Source organism: Palaemon carinicauda, chromosome 3, assembly GCF_036898095.1.
Source record: "Palaemon carinicauda isolate YSFRI2023 chromosome 3, ASM3689809v2, whole genome shotgun sequence".
In the NCBI taxonomy this organism is placed as follows: domain Eukaryota; kingdom Metazoa; phylum Arthropoda; class Malacostraca; order Decapoda; family Palaemonidae; genus Palaemon; species Palaemon carinicauda.
Window position 1 is genome coordinate 121,481,410 of NC_090727.1, and position 11,401 is coordinate 121,492,810.

The following is an 11,401-nucleotide window of genomic DNA, read 5'->3' on the forward strand; positions in this document are numbered from 1 at the left end:
TAACAAATAATTATGAAAAACTGTTACATTATCTAAGCTCGTGAATATTCAGATTGGAAGTGTCGACGTTGTTCGAGGTTAAAATCATGGACAGAACAAGAACAAGAAAATAGTATAAGTTCACATACAAAATAGCATATCAATAAAACAATAATAATAATAATAATAATAATAATAATAATAATAATAATAATACGTAGGAAATTGCCAAGGTCACATTTATTCCTCAGTGAACAAATGGTATCTACAGTAGACCATTAACGTTAGTCGCTTGATCAACTTCAATGGTTGATTGCACTGCTTGGTAAAAGGATTCCTTCTCCTCGGACGAGCAAACGACTGTTGGCTTCTCACTTGACATGAGGGAGGGAGTGAAGTATATAAAAGAGCTTCGCTTCTTCCTAACTTTGCTCATTGCATCGAGGAGTAAATCCCGGGCATTATCTCCTTGAAGCTTCACGCTACGAACTCCTAAATTATCTCGACAAGGTGAGTGTTCCATTATTTGGATCCTCAATTTTCATTTATCATCACAATATCTCTGTAATCGAGTAAGCACTTGTTGTGGCAAATCATCCTGACATTAACCAGTAGATTTATAATCTTCAAAATATGTAGAAAAAAATCACAAAATGTAAGACAACGTTTACACATCCCGTTAGATTTCTCATTTATTTCCAGCGTCTCGCAAATAATGGACTTTTTCTTTTAAGATATATTCGTTTATAGAGAAATTTAGTTTGACTCTATGGAGAGTCCCATGTCACATGTTGCTGGATCAGTAATATATTCAATTTATCATCTTAAGCCCTTTAAAAGGTATAATTAATTTTTGGCCAAAATACCGTTCTCGCATCAATTTCTAAGATAGAATATAGAACGATATTTTTTTCTGCATAATTCTCTCTTTCATAACATTGAAACATTCAAATTACAAATGACAATATCTTGCTAATAATGTTAGAGTAATTATTCTGATATTTATCACCTCCATGAGGATATGTTTGAAAAATTCTGATCCTAATAAAAGTTCATAAACTTAATTTTGATGAATTGAAAATGACAATAAAGAAGAAAACGATGCAAAAAGCAATTGGAATTATCATTGCTAATAGATAATGACAACCTACTGTTCTTTAAAATGGTAGTATCTATTTTACAACACACACGTCCCATGCACCAATATATCTAGGCAACTAATTAAAGTTACTCCAAGGTTATAGACATATGTGTACGTATTTGTGTGTGTACGTGTGAGGGTGTCAATAGATTCCTAGCTCCAAGCACATTTTTTTTTTCTTTTTTTCTGCCAGAAAGAATAAAACCGCTTCTTATAGATATTTATGATGCTTAAAGTTCCCGGTATATTGCTGCAAACTCTTGGAAGCTAATGAACGTTAGGCAGACAGTTATCTTTAAAAAAAAAAAAACTTTTACTTTTCACACGATTCACCAGCAATATCAAAATTTTCATATTTCAGTGAGTCATCTATTCAGAAAAAAATATTCGTTCTTATCCCCATTGGAACGCTGTGGATGTACACACACGCACACACGCACACTCACACACACACACACACACACACACACATATATATATATATACACACATATATATCCATACATATGTATGTATATACAGTATATATATATATATATATATATATATATATATATATATATATATATATATATATATATATATATATATATATATATATGTGTGTTGTGTGTGTATATATATATATATATATATATATATATATATATATATATATATATATATATATATATATATATATATATATATATATATATATATATATATATATATATATATATATATTATTTATAATCATATTTGTAATTCTTACATAAAATAAACACGATTTTTTACACGTTAGTAACTATTGTTACTGATATGGTTCAGTGGTAATTATTATTTTAGAATTGCCATACATATGAAGTTAACGAGTTCTGAAATAATCACCAGCTTAGGATGATTGCATGATCATTAGTCATGCCATATAATATGACAGAAATGTTTTAGTCACTTACCAGGAAGAATTGCAAAATCGTCAGAATTTTTTTCTTTAGTATGATGATTATTGTATAGTCATTAGACATGTCAGATGGATGAGCAATTTTCGTAATAGTCACTAAATTAGGAGTGTTGTATAATGGTTAGATATTTCATATAAGATGAAAAATTCTCGTAATAACAACCAACTATAGGGCTCTTATATATTTGTTGAAAATACCTTAAGACGTAATCAGTTTTTGTAATATTTTCAAACGTGAGATTTTTGTTAGATTCTTAAACATATTGTATGTGATTAACCAATTTTGTAATAATCACTAATCAAGGATTTTTGTAAAACTGTTAGACATTTTTAACGAAATGAAGGATTCTTAAAATAATCACTGGATGTGTCATAGAATATGTAACATTTTCTAAATGGTCACTAACCTGGAATTTCCGTAATAATCTTTAACTTAGGATTGTTTTGAAGTAACTAGACTTGTCATTAGAGATGAAATATTTTCTTATTGATCACTTCCCAAAAAAAGTTATATAGTACTGTATTACGACATATCATATGTGATGAAAGATTTTTGCAGTAATTGCTAACATAATATTTTAGACAAATCATTAGACATGTCATATTTGTAAAACTAAATTACTTAAATTCTTATGTAAGTCATTAGATGCGATAAATGAAATGCCTGACTTTCGTAATAATAAAAATTAGGATTGTTGCAGAGTCGTTAGGCATGATATATGACAAGAATGATTTACGTAATGATGACTAACTTTTGATTTCTCTTTACTGCGTTACAGATGGGTTACTGGGTTGATCCCTCCAACATGGTTGGAAATAGCCTCCAAGAGTCCACGAACCCATACGGTAACTACACTGTGGTCGACAGGGTTCCTCGAGAGCTTTTGAGCTATGTAGATGATCACTGGTACCAGTACCCTCCCATGAACCCACTTTGGTATAGTTTAGTTGGCGTATGGATGTTCATGATGGGCACTCTTGCAGTCTCTGGTAACTTCGTAGTCATCTGGGTCTTCATGAACACCAAATCTCTAAGGACACCTTCAAACTTGTATGTAGTGAGTCTGGCTGTCTCTGACTTTTTCATGATGGCTTGCATGTGTCCACCAATTTTGATAAACTGCTACTATCAGATGTGGTCTTTCAGTGCTATCTTCTGCCAGGTCTATGCTGCCATAGGTTCAATCTGTGGAACTGCCTCCATCTGGGCCATGGTGTTAATTACAACGGATCGTTACAACGTCATTGTTAAGGGTATTTCAGCTAAACCTTTGACCACCGGTAGAGCCATGTTAAATATTCTCTTCATCTGGGCTCAAACTCTTTTCTGGTGCATTCTGCCATTCTTTGGGTTCTGCAGGTATGTCCCAGAAGGTAACATGACTGCCTGTGGTACAGACTATCTTACTGATGATCTTTGGTACCACATTTACCTCTGGCTCTACACTATTGATTGTTTCTTGTTCCCTCTGGCTTTGATCATTTACTCTTATGTCTTTATCTTAAAGGCTGTTGCCACTCATGAGAGACAGATGCGTGAACAGGCCAAGAAGATGGGAGTCAAGTCTCTAAGAAATGACCCAGAAGCCAAAAAGACATCCAACGAATGCCGTCTAGCTAAGGTTGCACTAACAACAGTTTCTCTCTGGTTCATTGCATGGACACCCTATTGCATCATCAATATTGCTGGCATGCACTACAAGTCTATTGTCACTCCTCTCTTTCCATCTGGGGTTCCGTTTTCGCAAAGGCCAATGCTGTCTACAACCCTATTGTTTATGCCATCAGCCATCCTAAGTACCGAGCTGCTATGGAGAAGAAACTACCTTTCCTCTCCTGTACAAGCGAAAGGGATGAGGAATCCACTCCCTCTGAGACCACCTCAACCAATGAAAAGTGCTGAGCATTTCACGATTACCTGTTGATGACCGAATTGCAAACCATAATTGGGTGACGATCTAATTTTGAGGCGTGATTTGAGAATGACCGAACTGCAAACCCGACATACTTGACTACTGACTAATAAATCGAGATGCATCTCCGACCTTACATGAAATCTTAAGTTGAATAAATTCCTGCATCTAGAATTACTTTCATTTAATCCCTTTTCACATCATGAAATATAGAAATGTAAATGAACGGAAAACATAGTGATTTATACACATCTGTCTGTGTAAACTGAGAAATGTTATAGGAGCATAAAATAGAAGATTTATTCACAAGAAAAACATTATTTATAATCTAGACGGAATGATATGGAAGCATAAAACATCAGAACAATGGGATAAAAGAAACTTAAATGAAAGCAATGTGCATAAATGGTTCTGTGTCCCATAGAAGAGTTGGTTACTCACCTAAAGTAATGACTCCGAAGTCGGTAAATTATACCTGTTACATTTTTTAAGCTTCACTTTTTAATTATCAATGCGAGTTCAAACATTCGAAAGTCTTCAAGTTAAAAACACTTTCAAACCCAAAAGCTTAAGCAAGGTAATGTAGATATAAAAGCCTAATAATTAAGCGATGATATATTTTGTATGAAATAAAATTATCATGTAAAAAAAAAGAGAGAGAGAGAGAGAGAGAGAGAGAGAGAGAGAGAGAGAGAGAGAGAGAGAGAGAGAGAGAGAGAGAGAGAGAGATCAGTCATCTCCCTATAAAGAAATACCTACAAAATGAATATCATGGTAATTAGAAGTATGGGTAGTTGGTATTAACTTTTGACGACAAAAATCTTAGATTTTTTTTATCAATCAAGAAAGACTGGACAACTTCAATTCAGTTTGCTAGCTCTCCATAGAACAGAGTATTGTGTCTTGTACTGTATTGTAGCAAAAGTCACATTGAGAAAGGTTACGATTTTAATATCCCCACATTATGTCAAAGTAATATCATGGATATCTTTATTCCACTTCGAGGAAATCGAGGAAATAAGTCTTAGAGCAATTTTCAGTGGGTTAATCATGGTAATTCTAGAATCTATTTTGGTAAACAGTAAGTATCAATTTCTCTAAAGGCGATGAGGTAGCAGATATGTTTTATCTTTCCACTTGACAACCTGTACCATCAAATTGAAAAAAAAAGTCAAATGGCAGAGTTATCTCAAAATAGCCCGGCCGAAACTAGTTAAGATAGTTTGACTGGGGCTCTATTAAGTGCTGGAGAAGGACGTATTAAAAATATTATATATAATCATTGCTCCTGAGGGGAATTTTTTTTTCATGCTTATAATATTTTGTAACAAATAAACAATAATGAGATTATATTTCTTAAATAAAAGCTAGTTTGAATCATTTAAAGAGAGCATGATGAGATATGTTCGGTGCGTAATTTGGAGGGCTAATCTAAGACACAGTATTCATGTATATATATATATATATATATATATATATATATATATATATATATATATATATATATATATATATATATATATCACAGATGTAGTTTTTTACCGTTTTGAAAAATGAAAACAATATTTTTCCTGGATGGCTGATAACTCAGAGAAAATCATTCGATCTTACCATCGAACAAATCATGGAATTCTCAATATTTAGTCTAAGGATCTATGCAAACTGTATTTTATAGAATTGATTGCTGGCATATTTGTTTTTAGTCGTTTATACTGTTGTTTCCCAAAATAAACTTGTCTCGTCGGTATAAACAAAGTTTAATGTTTTTCTCTAGCTAAGACTGTAGGCTATATACTGCAGCGTGTTATATTGACTTCCCATACAAAGAGGGCAGGTCAATTAAGAAAAAATGGCCATTTCCCCTTATCCAAACACTTTGGATTAGGAACGAAGAGAAAAGCCCCATTTGAAAGAATTAGTAATTTAAGTGAATATTGTAATGGTGCAATACCATTTAATTAGTAATTCGCAGGTGACTTTAAAGAACAGAAGAATTAAGGTTCAAAGGTCATTCATGAATGGTAGAGCCAAGGGGGCAGGACAATGTTTGAGAGACACCACATACACATATGATCAGTGCCCAAGTCCCCTCTCGATCCAGGGAGGACCAGGCAATGGTTGCATATGACTCAGCAAGTAGACCTTCAATATATGCTCTCCCAAACTGACCATCCCTAGATAATAAGAATGCCCAGGACTTATGGATATGCATTTAGCCAGGGGAATTGGTCTCAGTGTCAAAGTAGTAGAAAATGGACACAATGCACGTACCAGCAATTACCAGTTGATATAAAGTATAGGAATGAAAGTCTATTATGGCAATCATGGGAACAAAAAGTAAAGTTGAAATAAAACTCAAATGGAACAATAAAAGAAAGATCTCTACAAAAATCATGAATCGCTATTTTAGCTGGTGTTCCTTACAAGTGCCGGGACAGATAGAAGAGAAGGGCAATTTTACCATTTTTACCATTTTTAGTGATGAAAGAAGTGTGCTACAAGCTTTTGAAGCTTTTAATGCCAATATCCCTTTAGTTTTAAAGCTATAAGAGTGCCTTTTTATAATTGGGCTGAGAGGTATAACAATTCCATTTTGTTGGGGCTCAGCGCAGATAGTTGTGTGTGGGAATGAGAAAGCAGATTTACTAGCAAAGAATGCTGCAGCTGAGATGCTACCAGGAAGGTATCCCATCCTCAGTAACAAATTTTTACCAATCATTAAGAATTTGTCTTACGATAATTGGCAACAGCATTGGGATAGTTAAGAAGGAAATCAAATTAGAGAAATAACGAATGTTATGTCTTCTTGGAGGTATAACAGGATACCCCAGAAGTGGAAGACTAATCTTTGTCGTCACCGCATTGGTCATACTCGGTTGACGTGCGAATTTCTTATGACTGGGCAACATCAGCCATATTACGATGACTGTTTGGTACCCTTGACAGTGAGGCACTTGTTGACAGAATACCCTACTTTTAACACCTCAAGAAATAGATATCTGTTTGAGGCTCGAGGTGAAGAAGGCAGGTTCATCCTTGACAAGATTCTTGGACATGCTGCGTCATGCCACGCTAGTGGCTTTTTTTTTTTTCATTTATCTCAGAAGCAGGTCTTCTGGAAGCTATTTAACCTTTATAAGGATATCTCTAATTTTGCTGCATTAAATTCCCTTTTATTGTTTATTTATAACAAATGATATCAGCGTCAATGACCTTAGATGTCAGAATGCCAGAAAACTTCAATCAATCAATCAATATACAGGAGAGTTAGGTAGTTGAACATTTGACTGCTGTTGCGCTCCCAGACACCTGTCGTCCAGACAGGAGTAAAATGGAAATATCAGACACCCGGACATTCAAGAATTTATATGAGTGACTGTACCTGAGTTGGCCAAAGAGGAAAAGTACCACTGGATACTATCCTGTTATTAACCATCAAATTACGTAACTTTTACTATGACCGAGGAGTAATTAGTAGTAGAGATATATGTGACTTCAATGAAGAGGAAAAATTAATAGAAATTCGCAATGAAATAGAAAAAAAAATTAAACTGTGATAACCTTATTATTAAATAGAAAGAATTTGTCATCTTAGGTACTTGGTAATAGTCAGGCAGAGAAGACAGGCAGTTAACTTGTATAGAAGGGTTGGACAGTAAAAATTCTGAGAATTTACTTCAGCAATTCGTATGCAGAGACATGTTAAATAAATTAGTCTAGCACAGAGAAAAAGAATTGAAAAAGCAGTTAACATATTGTGTAAAAGGTATTGAACACTCTACCAGAAAGCCTTAATAATTAACTCTCTCATATTGTCCAAGATATAGTAATGTAGCTCAAAGACTTCCGTTATTAGAAACAAGGTTGAATGCAGTTATTCCCAAGTATGTATATCGACCTTTAAAACGCAGTACCCTGCATTTTTCAAAGTTAGAAGGATGGTTTGGGATAATAAATGTTGAAGAAAAGCCAAGATCAATATTCAGTGCCACTTGTGTAAGAAGTATAGTAAACGGAAACGGGTTAACAAGGTGTTATTGTTCTGTGATATTTAGTTATATGATACAATTGGAAAACTTATCAGAAATAGCCTATTTTACCCATGAATATTATTCTGTAGCTGTAGACTATTAGAAAAGCATATCACGACAAAAGATTCCAAAATATAAATAACAGAGTAATGTATTAAATCATTTGGATAAAGGAAATTGCAGTAGTAGAAATTAATTATTCTAGTCTTAAATGGAAAATACTTGGTGAAACATCAATAGTTCATTCATCAAAGTAGAAGGTAGGGAATTTGTATTTAGGTATATTCATGAGTCACTAGCAAATAAAACAAAGGTTGTACAGTATACAGTATGTTGAAATCAAAAGAAGATTCAAAAGGTGACCAGTGAGGTGAAACCGAGACTCAGATGCTTCTTTTACTTTTGCAGGGAAAAGCAAGATATTGTCATATGGTTTGATTCTGTTCTCAGGAAATGTAAACTTAATGGTTATAGTTTCCTGAAACTGTTATTCTATGATGTAGCAGGAAAATCTGATATTGATAAAAAATACTGCCATTTTATTGATAACTGGTTATTTGTATTGCCAAAGGATGTATGATAAATGTAGATATACAGGCAATATATCTAAGTACGTAACAAAAGAATTTCTAAACTATGTATTTTGAATATTGGTTTATGTTGATTTTGATTTAAACTTTTTTTGTAAAAATAAGTTCATATCTTCATTTTTCTACACCTTTTTTATATTTCCGAAAGAAAATAATTACACAAATAATGTAAATCAATAAAATGTAACTGTATTTTTATAATGAAAAAAACTGTAGAAGAAATTATTAGAAATGTGGCCAAGGGAAATAAAGAAAAAAATGTTAATAAGTTTCCTAAAACACCGATTATTAACCTAACCGTTGAATACACCGAAAATTCGTTCTTTGCTAATATTCTAATTTAGAGAACACCAGTAAAACCCTTTAAAAAGAGACTGTTACAATATTTTAATGACAAATTATGTGATAACTATTATAAATTTGACATGAGGCAGCACATTTGATACTATATGTTTATTCAGTCATACAAATCATAAATTGAACGATAAAATCAGCTATAGCCTTAGAATTGAATGTGAAGCCTTTAGTAAGTCAAAGGGCAGACCATATGATAGAGAAATGTGCTAAAAGATGAATGATTTTTTTTTTTCATGTGCTCATGTACTTAGATAAAAAACTAATCAAGCAGGTTGAAAGAAGTACATCTCCCTATTTAATGGAGAAAGCTTTCTTAGAGATTATAGCCATCGCATGTAAAATCTTTCCCCTTGCTGAAATTATAACTTTTTCAAAGTATATTCATTTGCCAGATGTAAAATAGTGTGTAGAGGAACCTGAGACCAACTATAATAAAAGGGTGTCTAAGCTCCATTTCTAATATTGTAAAAGAGGAGGAAATCTATCCTTCTCTCCTTATCGATAAAGAATAAAAACTCTCAAGCGATATTATTTTTATCAAACAACAGCTTAGATGAAGCAGTTGACGAATCATCAGTTAAGTATTAAAAAACTTCAAGAATAGATTCCCATGTAATTGAAATATAGGAAATGAGGAATTTCAGAAAATTATAAAAACCACTTCAATGGAGAGTACTATTTTTATATGAAACATACTAAAAGATCTTCACCTGGAACTTTTGAAAAAAAAAAAAAAAAAAAAAAAAGAATATCTAATAGGAAGATCTTCCCACGAAGGTCATCTAGAAAATAAGTTTCTATCAATATATTGCAATAAAATATTGATATTCTGGGGTGTGAGTGCAACGAGTTAAGGCTATTTTCAATAATTGTAATTCTCCAGGATAAGTGAATATGAAAGCTATAGAACTCTGCAAAATGACCAAGAGAGGGTAAAATAAAGGCTGTCTTCTATATCAGGTTCATAATATTATCAAATATCCATCAGTTTAGTCTACTCATCTGGAGGTAGTGGCAGTACAAATCAATCTAAAGAATATTGTCAAATAGGCTCCTTCTATTCACGACCAAGTGATTATATAATGATTTATGATAATCTAGTTGAGGAGTTTCAAGATTTCCCTCTGTCATACCTATTACTTCTCAATATAAATGGTGGGAATCTGCTATTAAGCAGTTTTAAGAAAATATAAAGGGAAAGTAATGCAAGTAAACTTATATTATTTTTTCTGCCAAATTAGGCCATCGTAATAAAATACCTGATCAATTAGCAAAATAATATTCACTGAATTTCAATAACCTTTGTGCTATAATTTCTTGTCAGGTACTTGAAATTGAGTTAGAGATGTATTGCAAGAAAATTGGAAAACAATAAAAGAAATATTTTGATAGAGATTGCAAGGTTGACATCTCCTAGGTAGTATAAAAGCTAGCCAAGGGGGATGGAGACAGTTTTTTTTTTAATTTAAAAAAAAGAAGTCATACTTATCTAACCAAAAGATTTTAATGGCTGAATGGTCCCTTTGAATGTAAGGCAGTTGCTGACTGAGTACCCAAGACTTGGGAGCCTTAGAAGTATATTTTTCTTCGGGTCATGATACAAAGATGAAGTAATGTATGATGCCCGTGGTCTTTATAATATAATACAAAAGATGGCATTCGATAAGCGATATAAATCTGGTATTTAGCTTTTGTTGCTTTGAATTTTTTTCAATGTAAAAACAAGTATATATTAAATGATGTGGTCTTTTATTAACATTATCTAACTGCTAATTGTAGTTATGACCCTGGATTACACATACAGTAATCATTAATTCACGTAATCAGAGAGATGTACATTATATTGCTTAAGCATTTTTTATTAAATGTGTGGTTTATAACTTTAGAGAAATATATATAAAGTCACTGTTGATAACTGGTTGTTAAGAAACAATTGTAAATTAAAGAGTAAAGCTAAGAAATGTGACATATAATTGACGTGATAATGATGTTGTTACTTCCATCTGCCACCATTTTCTATAAATAACCCCAAAACCTTGATTTTTACTGGAGGTGACACATTTTTCATATAATATTTGTATCATTTTGTTTAATTATCTAATTTCATTAAACTAATTATCTATAATTCCAGATTACTAAATCATTATCACTTTTCTTTAACTTTTGATTTCATTTGGGTCTAATATTCCTTCATGTAAGTAAAGAAGGGTAATCGTATTTTTCCTTTTATGTATGTATTCATATATAGGTTAAAATAACTAATTCTAGATGCAGGAAATTTATTCAAACTACCATTTCGTATAAACTCGAAGAAGTTTCTCGATATGATTGCATATCTTCAAGAGCATGAGATTTAGAATTCCATCAACTTGGAGTTACGCTTCACAATTGGATCGTCACCCAATTATGCTTCGTAATTCGGTAGTCAAATGGTCATTAGAAAATAT

The 11,401-nt window shown here is 32.5% G+C and overlaps 1 pseudogene; it reads left to right on the plus strand.

Moving 5' to 3' along the window:
- The first annotated feature begins 425 nt into the window (after positions 1 to 425).
- Positions 426 to 4,150, plus strand: LOC137637834 (rhodopsin-like; annotated as a pseudogene).
- The last annotated feature ends 7,251 nt before the right edge of the window (positions 4,151 to 11,401 follow it).